A 15,705-nucleotide genomic window follows, 5' to 3' on the forward strand; every position below is an offset into this window, starting at 1 on the left:
ATCCCTGCGGGGCGGCGTGGGGAGCGGGGTCTGTGCTCCGCGTCCCCCCGGTATTGCCTTCTGGTGGCCTCCTGTGTCTCAGGGAGCCGTTCCCCTGATGGGTATCCCCAGAGCGCGCACAGAGGAGAGGAGAGGAGAGGAGAGGCCTCTCTGTGAACTTTACCCTCTAATAGCCATGACATCTTGCGAGTTTTACATCACCAAGACTACCAGGATCTGGTCAGAACAGCAGGAACCTGAGGCTGTCTCAAGGCAAGGAACTTGGGAAGTGTGTAATGCACCGAGCACGTGAGTCTTCCAAAGGTCTGGAAGACAGCAGCAGTCAGAACTTTACAAGTGTGGTCCCAGCTTCTTCTTGTCTTCAAGACAAGACTGTGTCTTGCTTGTCTTACTTGTAGCTGTACCTCTGACCCCTTTCAGGTCCTGGGGCCTCCATGTGTGCCCTGTCCCAAGGGAGCCCTGCAGTCGCCCTTTTCATGCAGAGGCCCAAGCTGCTCTAGACACTTGTGTGACCCCTGACTTTCTGGGTCATCTTGGAGTACTTGCAGTTCTTTCCTGACTGCTGTTTGAATTCTGACATATGGGCCTTTGTGTTTGCAGGGAAATTATTTGTCTCCAGCCGTTCTCTCCTTTCCTGCTTGGTTTTCCTGGAACGCAGATGTTCAACGTATCACATAAATTTATAGCAGAACTCTACTCCAATAAGCAGGTCAGTATAGAGCACCTGTGAGTTTTACTGACTGGCATTTCCTCTGTGACCAGGCTTATGCCTATACGCAAACAATTCAAGAGCAGCGGCCACGACTATTGCTGTGATATTTTTTCTTTAACCTGAGATCAATGTACTGTGCTGGTATCCGTTTTGAGTCATCCCTTTATAGCCACGGTGGCTTATAATTTTTTGCATTTTGTTAGCATAGTGTATTTCTAACTGCTCATTTTATCTTACAAATCCTTATGTATCTGTAAGGCAAGTTGCTAAATAAAGCATCAGAACAAAAGCAATGACTATAAAGCAGCAACAAAGGACTTCAAAAGGGTGGGCACTTGTAGAATTGGAGAACAAGGAGGCATTTTGTTAATTTGCTGTAAACTGTATACTGTATTTTTTCCTCCATTTTACACACATCTTGCAGATGATGATTCTTCTTTCAGTATATTGTAACTTTGTCTCAGAAAAATACCTAAATTTTTCTGTCTGCAATCTGATCTGAAACTCACCTGCGTTACACTCTGTTCTGCTGAAGTCACCTCCTGCACTCACATATTTGCAGCTCTTACTGCTTCTCAGCATTGATGCATTCAATTAAGAGGTCTTCTTCTCCCAGAGCTGCATTATGCGTGTGTATATGTGTATGTGTATGCAACACATAAATATATATGTAGGTATATGGTTTTTAAATGTCTGTCAGTTGTGGGAGAAAACAAGCTGTATTCAGATTTCCCTGTATCAGGTACTTGGTTTCTAAAATGGCTCCATTATTGACAAAAAAGGACATTACATTTGGAGCTTTAGCCTCTATTTTTTCCCGTGGGACAACATTACTAGAAAGAAAAGCCCAAATTCCCTTGGGTTTCTCTAAAATCGATTTCCTTCTTACTGTACTTTTCCACTTTTGAAGACATTTGTTATCTTTCTTCTAGAAGTCTCACTGATGTTTTGTCTGATTTGGGCCCTTCACTTCCTACTCCAGTGATGATTAATACACTTGCCAGATGGGCCTTTGTGGAAAATTTACATCTTCCAGGAACTGTGTCTGTTGGGCTACAGGACTCTGTCTTTTTCTCTTCCTGAAACTTAGCAAAAGCATGAGCCCCAGAGTACGGGATGTCAACATGAGACATAATTGAGTCTGCTCTGAAAACTAACCAACTCCTTCACACAAATGAACACACCTGAGCGCTTGTAAAGACAGTCAAGTGTTCTTGTCCTGGTCCCTTGTGCTATACGAGTTGTACTGTTGTTTTACCCAAAGCACAGGAATATAGGCACTCCTCCTCTGCACAAATGACAAATGGAGAGGGTTGTGTTCTCCTTAATCTTCAGTAGGCTCGTGAGTCACCTGAAGTTGTACAAGTTATTTGGGACCTGGATGCCTATCTTTTCACACAAAACCAGACCTTCAGGTGTCATATCTGACCTTGTCTTCTGGCCTCTCCTTTAGGGTACAAGTCTTGGCAAAACATTGTTGCTCAATGTCAACTCAGCCTACAGTCTAAGAAAATTATTGAATTTTAAGTAAAATATTGATCAATCTTTATCAATTTGGCAGAAGTTTCAGTTTGTCCCCCTCTGCCTCTCCTTTGATGAGACCAGAAACTTGGGAATGGCAATAATCCCAGTCAATGGGATGTTCTGAGGAAGAGATTGCATTCAGACTGAACTGCCTGTGTTGCTGCCTAGGTAGGGCAGCTGACACAGCTGACAGCAGCATAGCTGCTTGGTAATGAAGGGGGAATAAAAAAGGCTTTGCCTCCGTACAGTTGTATGTGATACTAAAATGAGTATAGTGATTTATAGGATATACACTGATGCCTTCAGACATCCATGCCTGATCTCCACACACCTTCATTGACCTTTCCTGTTGGAAGGGAGGTAGCACCACCCTTTTCCTACTAGTATTGCCTGGGCTTTCAACAACATCTTACAGGTTCACTTGATCTCCTTTTGGCAGTTTATACAGCCTGGAGTTTTCTGCCCTGCCCAAGTGAGGAGGCATTAGGTGTGGAGGAAGCTGAAATGTGGATGTGGAAGGTTTGCAGGATATTTTTTCTGCTCCTATGTGGGGATTCAGAGCCCTGAGCCAGTGTTACAGGAAGCTGAGAGTAAATGTTAAGTCCTCTGACCCCTTCTAGGATATATTTACATCTCTCTGCTTTGGGGCAAGGAGGGATAGAAGGCACTTTTCAAGCAATCTCTGAATAAACAATTAACCTTGGTATACTAGATTTTCTTGTTCTACCCTCCTTAATTTGCCTCCAGGCTGTTCCTGTAAAAAAGCACGTGAAGGAAATCCACTCAGAAAAGAGCAGACACTCATGTAGTTCATGTGGCCTCACTTAAAAAATGTCACCACAAACACTGGAGGAATTCAGTATAATGGTTAGGACAGTAGAGTTGCTGAAGGAGAAAGGAAGGGTCTGAACTTCCAGAATGACGTGAATAGAGAGGTAGTTTCTACCAACCACTGCAGTGAGGGACTGTGGACAACTCAGGCCAGCTGGGGCCTTCCCCTGGTCCTTTTCATACACTATGTAAGTGCCTGACCAGACTGACAGAAGTGGAAAATGGATCCTGGACCCAGAACAGGGGACTCCGGGTCAAGAGGGAGGTGAATGAGAAAGCTCTGTATGAAAAAACACTAGGCTTGTAGGCTTAGTAAGACCCAGTGTTTTGATCAGATTGAAACACATGATGATTCAAAAGTCATACTGATATTTAAAAAAAGATCAGTGCTTCATCTAAAAGTCCAAGCACGGTAAAGGCCCTTGAGTTTCTATAGCTAGTGGCATACAATGTGGTGAATGTGTAATATATTTAGTTAACCACAACTCATTAAAAATAATAGCATTTCTCTGCTAGTAGGAGCAACATCACATTTCTTTACATGTTCACAGCCTGTTCCAAAAACACTCAGTGAAGTCAGATCTTACTCCTGAGTCATGTTTTGGCTAAGTCCTCCGTTGTAATCCCAGTGATGTGGCTGTGTGTAACCAGGTTCTCGGGTAACGGTTTAGTGCACAAGCTATGTGGTGCCAGAGGAAAGCATGTTTACTCCTGCTTTTCTAATTTCAAAAGCTTCAAGCTCTGCAGTACCTGAGGGATCCTGCACAGATGGAGTTCAATGAAGTATTTGTAAGCTGATCATCTTCTGACTGTTCAGACAGAAATGAACTGCAATCCCTGCTACATTCTTGTGAAGCAGGAGTCTGGAAGCACTAGGTTTATGAGCTAAGTATGTATGGAAGCAGAGTGGAGGTGGGATTCATTGGACATGGCATGAGATGTTTAGCTAGAAAACAAGAAAGGCCCATCTGGTGTTCTGTATTTAAAAAAGATACATTTGGTTTACAGGTTTTTATCTGGGGAGATTGCAGATCCCTTGGTGACTTAGATTGACACTTGCTCTGGTGCTAGAGAAGAGAAATGAGAGCAACAGATATTTTGAGGAAGATGAGTGATTAGCTCCAGGAAAGTCGTGTGGATCTCAAAGTTCTCTAAGGTAGCCTATGACCATATGCAGGAATCATGGGATCTAATTAATCTTTCAGGAAACAGATCCATGTGACTGTTAGGCCAGCTCAGATTTGATTTTTTGGTGGAAAAGAGCCCTTGGTTGTTTTGGACAGAACATCTCTGTTAGAAATGGTCCTCAGACAACCTCTGCCCTTAACCAAATTTGAGAAAAGTACTTTTACCTGCCTTCTACCGCCATGCTGTGACGGGATATAGCAGGGGGACCAGTCAAGACTCAGCACTTCCCAATAAACCCTGGTTCTTCACGGAGCTGGCTGTTTATGAAAAGAGCACCATGGTCAGGTATCTGAGCATGAGGGAGTTCTGGCTGGTGCTTTCTCTCAGAGCTCCCTGTCATGTCTTTTCTGACAGAGCAGTGAGAGGCACAAAGTGCTTCTGTCCCAAGCCTCAGAGAGATGCCTGCTCACCCTTGTGTCAGCATATGTCTTGGTTTGAAAGTTGCCCTGGGAAGATTTAGCCAGGTGCTTTGGTGTAATCCTGACAACTGCTCACTTCCTGTGCTTGGTCAGAGCAGACAAAACATGAGATTTTTTTCCACAGCTCAAAATACCTGAGCAGCAGAGGACAGTTAAGGGTCAAAGTGCACAGGTTTTTTTCTTAATAGCAGGTAGACAAAAAAAAAACAAAACAAAACATGCTCCTATCAGAAAACATCAGTGATCCAAATTTGCATGGGTCTTGTCTTTGAAGAACAGTGGTCACTCCACAGTTAACAATGAGCCTCCTCCCAGCCCTATCTGGAAAGTGTCATGCTGAGCAAACACAGGCATGGATAAGAAACAACTCTTCCTATTCTCCTATTCTTGCTGCTTAACTGAGTTGTTGATGCCAGTGAATTTGTGCACTTTCCCAGCACTTGGGAACAATCAAAACAATCTCGCTTGGGTGCTGAGTAGCAAACCAAGGAGTTCTGAGTTGGACATGGGAGACTGAAAATGCCACTGATGTATTGCCAAAAGTCAGAAAGCAAGCCTGTGCCTTCCTCTTCTTAATCTGTGTTCAGTAAATGATGTCTTCCCCGTGGACACAGTATGACTGCTTGCTTGTCAAGCACGGTAGAAATTAATTTGTGTAAATGTCTGTGAGACTGGGCAAAAGTCTGAAGGAAGGAGGATTTAGTACTCATCTTGTTGGAAGAGATTCAGATTAGGGAATACTTAACTAAATTAGACATACTTGAGGCCATGGGCCCTGATGATATGCACCAATAAGTGCTGAGGGAGCTGGCAGATATTGTTGTGAGGCCGCTCTCAATGGTCTTTGAATGGTCATAGTGACTGGGAGAGGTTCCTGAGATCTGAAGGAAAGAAAATGTCATTCCTGTCTTGCTTGTTTTCAAGGAGGACAAGAATGAGTATCTGGGGAACTGCAGGTCAGTCAGCCTCATCTTGACTTATTAGACAAATGGACTGAGTTCATCCTCAGCTAATTTGCTGATGACATCAGCCTAAGTGGTGCGGTTGACACACCAGAAGTATGGGATGCCTTCAAAAGGCACCTGGACAAGCCCAAGAAGTGGGCCTATTGGAATCTCAAGAGATTTAAACAAGACCAAGTGCACGGTGCTGCACCTGGGTTGGGGCAACCCACGGTATCAGCACAGGCTGGGGATGAACAGATCGAGAGCAGCCCTGATGAGAAGGACCTGGAAGAGCTGGTGGGTGAAAGGCTGGACATGACCCAGCAATGGGCACTTGCAGTCCAGAAAGCCAATTGTATACCGGGCTGCATCAAAAGCAGCGTGGGTGGCAGGGTGAGAGAGGGGATTCTGCCCCTCTACCCTTCTCTTGTGAGACCCCACCTGGAAAACTCTGGGGTCCAGCTCTGGGTTCCTCAGCACAGGAAGGACATTGACCTACTGGATCAGGTCCAGAGAAAGGCCACCAAGATAATTAGAGGGATGGAGCACCTCTCCTAGGAGGAAAGGCTGAGAGAACTGAGATTGTTCAGCCTGGAGAAGAGAAGGCTTTGAGGTGACCTAATTGTGTCCTTCCAGTGCCTAAAGGGAGTCTACAAAAAAGTCGGAGGGGAGAAGAGATCTGATCATTGTAAATACTATATGTCATGGTAGAGATATTGTGATCGTGTGTATAATGTGATATGGTATTTATCTGTACAGTCATTGTAATATATTCCCTTTCCCCATTTGGAGTCTGGTGTGTTTTGTCTGGAAAAACCCATCTCACATTCGGTTGAGATGTGGGAGGGGACTTAGACTAGGGGATTGGATTTTGGGGCTATCTCAAACCATGACAAATGCTTAAAGGTGTTTAAAATTATATCAGATGCCTATATTTAAATACCTGAATTACTTCTTTGTTTGTCTTGACAGTAACTTCTCCACAGGGCAAACATGTTCCACTCAGTGTTGTATCTGTGGAGGGGCAGGATCAGGATGTGGATCCTGTTGAACAGAAGGAACATATTTGTATTACTGGTGTTGACTTGTTTGGTGAAATGACACATCACAGAAATTCTTTCCTTTTTTTTTTTTTTTTTCAAGGATGAACTTTTTAGAGTTTTTTTTTCCATTTCTTTTTCTTGGTCAGGTTTTGATTCTATTGTTTGGTGGTTTGTGTACTTGTAGGACTGGGTGTGTGCTTAACTTTTATGGTGGCAAGGGACACTTTGAAACACGTGGCCTCAAGTATTAAGGTAGGAAGGGTGTGGGAGCTTAAGTACCTTTATAGAATTGGGCCTTGCTCCTTGATATTTCAGAGGTGGAGATTACAGTCTTGGTGGTCCTGAGCCAAGTGCTTGGGACATGGTGTTTTTGGAGAGGTCTGCATCAGGAGACTTTGATAGAAGTTTTGAAATCAGGGTTGAGCACTGCTGTCTTTGAGCTGAAGACCTAGGCTTGGAGTCCATTTGGGATTTAGGATAGCAGGAAAAGAACCCCTTTATTGATGAGAGAAAATTTTCAGGATTGTACTACAGTTGCCTACAGGCACTCTGTCTTTACATCCTGCCTGTTTCTGATTGTAAGCTAGACTAAAACATAAAGCTACTGTAACAGATACCCTTTGTATCCCATTGTAGTGGATTCTTCTCTGTGGAGAAATTTAGATTGTTGTTTGATTTTTTTCCTGGTGCAAACTATGATTGACAGGATAGCCTTGCTTTCAGCACCATTTTTTACTGCCCCAAAACCAAAAGGCCTAATTCTGTCATGAGAGTCTAAGTGAGGATCTGAAATGTGTTGAATCTGAAATGTGCTGGATTTACACCTACAACAGATCTTTGAAAATCCAGGAGTAGGAAAATAAGAGGTAAATTATGCAGATTTCCTATATATAATGGATAGAGCAGAAATATTTGTGGGCATCACAGAAGGGAACATACAGAGCCAAATTCAAAGGAGTATTTATTAAGCAAGTTTTCCTTTGAAGGCAAAAAGGCAGAGCCATCTTCTTGCAAGTCACTATTCTTGCATTAAATGCAAGAGGAACAACACAGATTGTACTGTGTGAGAGCAGCTCTGAAGGTGTGTTCATACTTTACGTTTGAGATGAACAGGGGACAGAGCGGGACATTTTGTTCTTGGCAAATATATTTGCCAGCTGTGTGGCTGGCACTCTTCTGCAAAGAAAAGACAAAGCTTGCTTACACACTGAAGCTGGGTTTTTTTACTTCACCGGATGAACAAGTGAGATCCCTACTTACATCAGCACTTTGTTCACCCAAAATCACATGATGCTGTACCAGAAAAGTCCTTTTGTGTCAGTGGAGCTCTGTGAACATGCCATACACTTCTATTCCTTTTGCTCCAAGAGCAAGATGTGGTATTCCAGTAAAAACCCAGAACTGTGAGACAGCTGAACCCCTCCCGTGGTATTTAACTGCTTTGTTAATAATGCTCACTTTTATTAATGCTCTTTGGCACACTCCTGCCGTCAGAGCTGTGACTACCCCACTGAACTGAATGAGATCTTACCTGTCTGGGCCACAGAGAGACAGGAAAGCTCTGAAGGACGTTCTAGTTTATGTTCTGTTCTTACTATATTTTTATTCCAAGTGAGGACCCTAGCAGACTCCTTTCTTTAAGTGAGGCCAGCAGCCTGCCGTAGAGGAGGGGTTCAGGAAGCAGAAATGTAGTGTAGAAGTGACATTTCTTTCACAAATTTTACAGTAACATTCAGTGCAGTACAGACCTGAGCACCAAGAGTCCTGAGGTAAATTCCCTTCTAAGCCTTCAAAGCAGACTCTTTTCTCAGTGCCTCAGGGCATCCATCTTCATAAATGCCATGAATGCTTCTAGAAAGCTTGTGTAGGGTGCACAAGTTTCAAAGAATTCCTGGCATTAAACCTATTGAAAAGTTTTAGTGCTTCGTATGTTTGGCAGTTACTCATGTGTTGGCTTTCTGGTATCTGAAATGTTTTTGAAAATGTTCTGTTCTTTCTGTTTCAATTACCCCAAAACTGCCAAACTGAAATACTTCACAAAGAAGGAAAATAAATCACCTCTGAGAGAGTAGACTGGAACATAGCAGACTGAAAGAGATTTTGTTTGAACAAGTTAAGTACAATGAAGAAAGTCAGAAACTTGTAGTAGGCCTAGCTGGATTCTTCTCAGCCTAATTTGGAAGCCATTTTTAACAGCTATGTTTTGCTGAATTTCAGCTGAGGGAGGCCAAATTTTTGAAAGTACTTTGGTACTTAAAATGTGGAAAGACACCATGGGAAATTTTGAATATGCATTGGGAGGGACTGAGATTCAGAACTCCCTTTCCCTCTAGTACCTAGTCAACTGGGATCCAACTCAGCCAAGACCTTCCTCCATCCATAGTGTGTTTGAGAAGCTGACAGGTCCAGTTTTGTCCTGAAACAGAGGGCTCTGAAGCTCTTAAGAAACTGAGAGTGCAGTCATTCTTGAGTTCATCCATGGCTGAAGGTAGGGAAAGTATTATCAAACCTGCAGGAGGGCTGGCCAGACTTTGGGACGTGGCACCACTTGTGTGGGCTGTTGCTGCTTCCTTTGTGTCAGAGGAGTTCCAGGGGTGCCACGTCACGGCCCAGAGGGAGGCAGAGCATGGTGAGCAGCACGTCTTTTGCTTCCTTGTTCCCCTTTAGGTCGCATAACAAAGAGGTACAGTTCTCACACCAAACCACAACTCCACCCTCTTGAGTATGTAGTCGCACAGTACTCTCCTTAGCAAACTGTTGCTGTATGTTCTGCAGCCAGCCTAATGGCTTAGAGAAAAAGGATGTGTGTGTTTGTGTGCTTTTACTTCTTGCATATGACTGGCTTTTCTTAGGGCTCTGTTTATGGTGCAGAACTCAAGGGTGCACAGTTCTCTCAATGAAGGAACAGCCAAAGGATAAGCTGTATGGCAAAATCTGCAGTCAGAGAGGGAAAGCTGTAATAAATATGTGTGAATGGCATGCCTAGCATGCAAACAACTCAAGATTCCCAGTGTTTGGCTAAAATCTGCAGCATATAATACCTGGCCTAGAAATACCTGACCAGTCTTTCTCTTCTTGAAAAACACAGATGAGAACAAGTCAAAAATAGATCACAGAACCTGTTTCAAACATTCAGGGTGAGCAGGTCAAATTAAGCAAATCTAAAATCCATGGCATTAAAATCCTCCATTATCTTTTTGGGGAATAAGAGAGTAAAAATAAAGTATCTGGGATTCTCACTGCTTTCTCTGATTTACACTTCTCTCTTTCAGTTCATTTGTGCCTTGTTTCTTTTTGGGAAATACATTTCCTGAGACTGCAAGTACCCTATGATCTAAGCAGACTCTCAGGGAAAACCTGTACTATATCCTGAAAGTCTGCATACCTACAGTTGCAAAAACAAGGGAGTTCTTCAGTGATTCCTTAATGGACTAAGCTTAGGGACAGTTAGGAAGGACATGAACATCTTACCATGGCCTTTTGCAGAAAATATTGCAATAAGTGCTATGTGATAGCATAGCTATCTCTGTCAGTATGAAGTGTTCTCTTATTAGTCACAACAACTGGTCTAGTGGAGTAAAGCTGGTGCAAAGCAGCAGGGGAAGTATTCATGTGCATCACCTGTCTCACACTGAGAAGCTTTATGGTGTGTTTTATTCAGGTCTTGCCAAGTAAACTGTGCTAGGATGTAAGAAGTCAAAGTCAAGCTGAGGTGTGCAAGGACAAAGAAGACCTGTAGACAAGTGTCCAGAATTCCTCTGCAGCGGTAGGGAAGGGACCAGAAAGAAATGGCTTTAAATAGAGAAAGCCAAGACTCCTTTAAATTGGCTGGCTCTGGCACTGTTACCTCTTTCTTGATGTGGCTGAACACAGGTCAGTGAAGGCTAATGGGCTCTTCCTGGAAGAGTTCACCACAGCTCTGTGTTTCAGTACTATGGGCACAGCATTTGAAGCCAACATTGGTATGACACATCAAGGCAAGCATGGCCTCCCCAGAAGATAGGTTCAAGATAGATCAAAGGATAGGTTATGGACAGAAAGGTAGGTATCAAGGGAAGCTGTAGGCAACTTTACCTAAATCATGCTGAGTCTTTCGCATTTGGGAAGTTTGTGCTGGTTTTGGTGAAGGCCTGCTTCCAAGGAGAGTCACCAAGAAGCACAGTATTGTCAGTGTTAGAAGTCTAAATGGTAGTTAGTCTCATGGTACTTGGTATCTGAATTTGGACTTCAAAGAACTGTCAAAATGACTTTGTAGCTCTTGGGACTGGGATTTGAGAAATGTTCTCTGAAGGTAAGGGGAAAAGTAAGACATAAAGGACTCAAAATAATTAAAAAAAATCTGTGATCCTATTCTGTTTGCATCCCGTGGTGACTAATCCTCATTTCCTACCCATATAGTCCAGTCCTGAATGAAGCAAATGCTAACCTTCAAGACAAAATTGAAATCCACATGCTGGACCTTTGGACCTCTGGCACGTGTACTTCGGATATGGAAGACACATCATACAGTCCAGGTGTACAACAGCTCTGTGTCATTGGCAGAATGGTGAGACGGAGTCTGAGAGGTGCGGTGTGCTATGGGGCTTGCATGCTGGGAGTGGACTAAAGCAAGTGCTCTACCACTGCTCCTTTGATCTGCCAGTCCAAGATTTAGTTCCATATCCAGCTGCCAGCACTGCACAACAGGAAAGCTGCAGTGATACTGGCTCAAGGTTTGGAGGACTCCTCTGTGTAGAACAATGTGTGCTTGAAACTGATGGGCTATAAGGTCTAGGTATTTTTTCCTCAGTGCCTTTCTTCTGTTTCCAGGACAGTTAATGATCAAAGCAGTGATGAAGCTGTATGGATAGGTGATAAATTCAGCTCTTGTAAGTAAATTGGACTTGCAAACAGGAACTGCCACTTTATCTTCTAGCAAAGCAGAGTGCTTCCTGCAAAAAGCTGCATGTGAGCCTGTGGACATATAACGCTTGCTTAGCATGTGCTAAAAACTGTAATACACTGAAGCAATAAATGGTTTCCTCCTCCATAAAATTTCTTTTTCTTGTTGTTTTTTAGATGTTTCTTTGGCTCTGTATTTTTTGCATTGATTAGCCAGTCCTACTTGCACATGTAGAACTCCATTTGTTTTCCATTCTGGGTTTTACTAGTCTTGTATTTCTGAAGATGATGATGGTGTCCTGTGGTGCAAGGTACAGACTGGAAATTCAGGGCACAGCTCCTACCTCAGACAGAAATCATGCTCATTATTAGTGCTGACATCATGTGGATAGGCCAGAGGTGAGGTGAGGGCAGGAGAATGAAATAACACACAGAGACCTTGGCAGGAGGCAATGGGGAGCATGATCAGCTGTCTAGAAAGTGTAAAAGTGTCCCAAAATGCTGCATTTTGTACTGTTCATTCCTGCCACTGAGTAGTGTTCAGCTGTCACAGAGATGATCTAGGTCAGCCTCACATCTACCTGAAGAGTGGGTGCTACAGTACTTCATGTATTTACCAGCCCGTGCTGGTCCAGGCTCTAAAGTGCTTAATAAATAGTCCTGATGGCTGCTGTGACTGTCACTCTCCTACCCACCAGCTCTGAGTAGCTGATTATTGAACTGTGCGAGTTAAAAATAAACACGGTTGCAGTAGTTCCGAGAACACTCTCTCTCTTAGACAAGGCAACTAAAAGGTGTTTCTCAAGCCGATGGCAGTCATGCATGCAAATATTCTGTGCAAGCCAGCCTTAACTGGTCTTTAAAGGTCATTATATCTGGGTAAATATTTGTTTAAAAGTTTAAATGTGGTTTCTGGCTCTGAACCTGGCTCTTTGTCACCCGTGTCCTGTCTGTTCCGAGATGTGAGGTGGTGTCAGGCCTATGTTAGGTAGACAGCAGGACCTCAGCTGCCAGCCGACAAGCAGCAGTCCCCTCTCACGTCCTGCACCTGTGCTGGGCTTAGGAGGGCAGGAATGTGACAGCTCCTGTCTCATGCCAAGCAGAGCAGAGATAAGGGCCACAGGCAGCAGCTGGCTGGTTGGGCATGGGGAACACCCAGGTTGGCATGTGCTTGCTAAAGTCAGAAATAGTGGATGTTGCTTTTTTGCCATGTTGGCTGGGTCCCATCTTGGTGGGGTGTTCAGAGCTGGCTGAGGCTACATCATTAAAGCATCAGGGCATATATTTCCCTTTTTCATCTATTGCATCTATTTCCTATATGGCTGGTTTGCCATTTGATGAGATTTTTTTATTTGAACTGTCTTCAGTTCACACTTAGATCCTCACTGTAGTCACAACAGGTCCTTTGAGGCCCCCTTAATATTGCTGTGAATTAGCAGACTGGAGTCCAGATTCCAGAGCAAGTACTTTATTTTTTAGCTTGCAAGTTTGTATATGACCAACCATAGTTGACATGGGATTCACTAGTAACTGAGTGTCTCATAGTGAAACTTCTCATCCTTGCAAATTAACAGAGATTTTTATTTTGATATACCAGCCAAGCTGAAAAATGTTTTCATTTTATGTTGACTGAAATCTCACTAACCAAATAAAAATTTCTGCCTTGCTGACTACCCAGTGTCCTTAAGAATTTTCCTCAGGGACAAAAAGTTTCGGTCAAAAGCAAAACATGTCTCTCATTTTTTGTTTATTGAAGATTCAGCTGTACTAAAGTAATGAATCCTTGCTACAGATTGAAAATGGAGTTTTATTTTTTTTTAGCTGTAAGTATATGATGTTTTGAGAGAAAAACAAAACATTTCTTTCTTGCAGCCCATATAGATTTACATTCGAGCAAACAATTTTTTTCCTTTCTCAGAAAATGAAAAAAGTCAGTTGACTATTTTTGTTCCATTCCACTTCTCAGTTGGGGCTTAAGAAAACATTCATAAGCTCCTTCTGGGAACAGCTGCTAAAATCCTGCCTAACACGGTATATATGGTTTGTTGAACCATATTCTAGTCTCTTCTAGTAAATTCAGAGAGGGTGATGCAATATAAAAAGCTCCCTCTGAACAATGCAAAGACCTATGTGTGATTAACCAAACCAAGCCTATGCAGTTATCTGGTATGATTTGCTGTTCTGGAGACTAAGCCACCAAGTGAGACAGTGGAAGGGTTAGTCTGTAGGGGAACTGGAGAATAGTACCAACTTTTCCTCTAACACTCCTCCAATATTCCTCTTAGTTGACTCTCATTCCTGTAATTCCACTGTTATCATCCCCCAGGTACTGTGTTGTTCCAGACATAGTAGGGATGGTAGGCAGAAGCTAGGGGGGGTAGAGAGGAAGGACTAGACTCTCTGACCTTTTAATTCTGCCCGCCATTCCTCCTGCATTCTTCACTGACAACCTCATTCATGTATCAGTTAGAAGGGGCTTTTCCTGGTAAGGTAAGTGGGACTCCCTCTAAAGTGTTCTTTAATGTGCATGTGAGAAATTTGCAGCCAAGTCCAGCAAACCATACAGGAGATTTTATGAACACCTCCAGTGCTGCAGTATATTTTTATGAAAGCCTGTAACAGAAGTATGTCAATATTGTACTAGGTGCTATAAATATACATAACCAACCCTTCTGAAAATGCTTCACTTCAGAAGAGAGTTAATAAAAAGAGAGAAGAATAGCAGGAGAGACATAAAGCCATAGAGAGATTAAACCCTTTGCTCAAAAATTTAGTGATCACACCAGAAGCATGTCCTGGATTTCTAAACTTCACTTGTCACTGTCTCTGCTGAACTGTGCTTCCCCATGATTTTGTGTTAAGATTGTGTCTGAAGCCACATACACCTTAAGAAATCAGTTGTGTTGCTAAATCAAGTCAGTGTGTTTGGTGGCTTAGGTTACCAGGTGAATGTTGTTACCTGTGTGTTGACTAGGCAGGAAGAGAGATACTTTTGCTTGTGGATTTTTTTTTCTACTGTTAGACCACTGAGTAGAACCTGATAGAACATTTCCATCAGAGTAATACCCTCTGGGAAATAAAAGTTTAAGGGAGTTAAAGTAATCCACTAAGTTGTCACAGTTTTAAGAACCTTTACTTGAAGAAACCCAAATATAAATAAAAATTGACCCTAAAAGCTGTGACCTTCCACATGAATCTGGTTTATTTGACTAGATCCAGTTGAAGAAATAATACTAAGTGGATCAGGGTTGTATAAGAGTGCTTAGAATTCATAGAAACTAAAAAAATAAATTGCATTCCTAAAATATGTTTTCTGTCTCAAATTGAGATGAATATGTGAATAGGAAATATGAAATGTAAAGCATTTCCCATAGTTTTCTTACCATTGTACGTCTGATTCACTATAGCAGTGTACCCTGAAAATCCATCTGCCTCCCTAGAAATGAAGGTCCAGTGGAATATTTCATCATACAGCACCTAGAATAATAGCAAGTTTGCAACAACTGTTGCATGTTGCAAGAAATGCTTAATGCAGAATTAAGTTTTAAGCCCTGAAAAGCTAAGCCCTTTAAATAAAGAGAGAAGCACTCAAGCAAGGCTTGATGTTTCTTTCTTCCCTACTTTCTGTGCTGTGTCCACAGCATTATTTCCTTTGTTGTCAAAATCCATTCACAATATTGTGCAATAGCACACAGCATGAAATTTCCAACCAACTACGCATGTAAAAAATGAGGCTGTCGTTGCTTATCTTGTTGTACTGAAAGCAGTGACGAAGATGGTGCAAACATGATGGGTCTGCCATGCTGGTAGAACCCGGATAGTATTTCTCAAGTGACACTGGGGTCATCTTTCTAGGATGATCCTGACAACTATGAGTCCAGGAAGGCTGGTTTATCACTTAACCCCAGAAGAGCTTTTTCTTATGTTTGGCGCCTATGTGTTGAAGCTGGAGCTTGCAGGCTTCTTCAAGTGATTATAGAAATCCAAAGGTTGAAGGTTAAGTTAAACTCAGCAGAGGTAACACCACAGCAAGATCAGCAGACCTCCTGCTGTGCAAGGGGACCTATTAATAACCTGCTGCTAGTGTTCTTTGGTGAACAGCAGGGAACTGTTGCAGATAGCCCACAGCTTCTCATGAATAAATAATTTCTTGATATGCAAAA

The 15,705-nt window shown here is 42.7% G+C and overlaps 1 long non-coding RNA gene across 1 annotated transcript; it reads left to right on the forward strand.

Moving 5' to 3' along the window:
- The first annotated feature begins 606 nt into the window (after positions 1–606).
- Positions 607–11,555, forward strand: LOC108506583. Its single transcript, XR_001877804.1, has 3 exons — positions 607–709; positions 11,060–11,207; positions 11,471–11,555. It is a non-coding gene; the product is annotated as an uncharacterized LOC108506583 (long non-coding RNA).
- The last annotated feature ends 4,150 nt before the right edge of the window (positions 11,556–15,705 follow it).

This window comes from Lepidothrix coronata, unplaced genomic scaffold (genome assembly GCF_001604755.1).
Source record: "Lepidothrix coronata isolate B3197 unplaced genomic scaffold, Lepidothrix_coronata-1.0 Scaffold220, whole genome shotgun sequence".
In the NCBI taxonomy this organism is placed as follows: domain Eukaryota; kingdom Metazoa; phylum Chordata; class Aves; order Passeriformes; family Pipridae; genus Lepidothrix; species Lepidothrix coronata.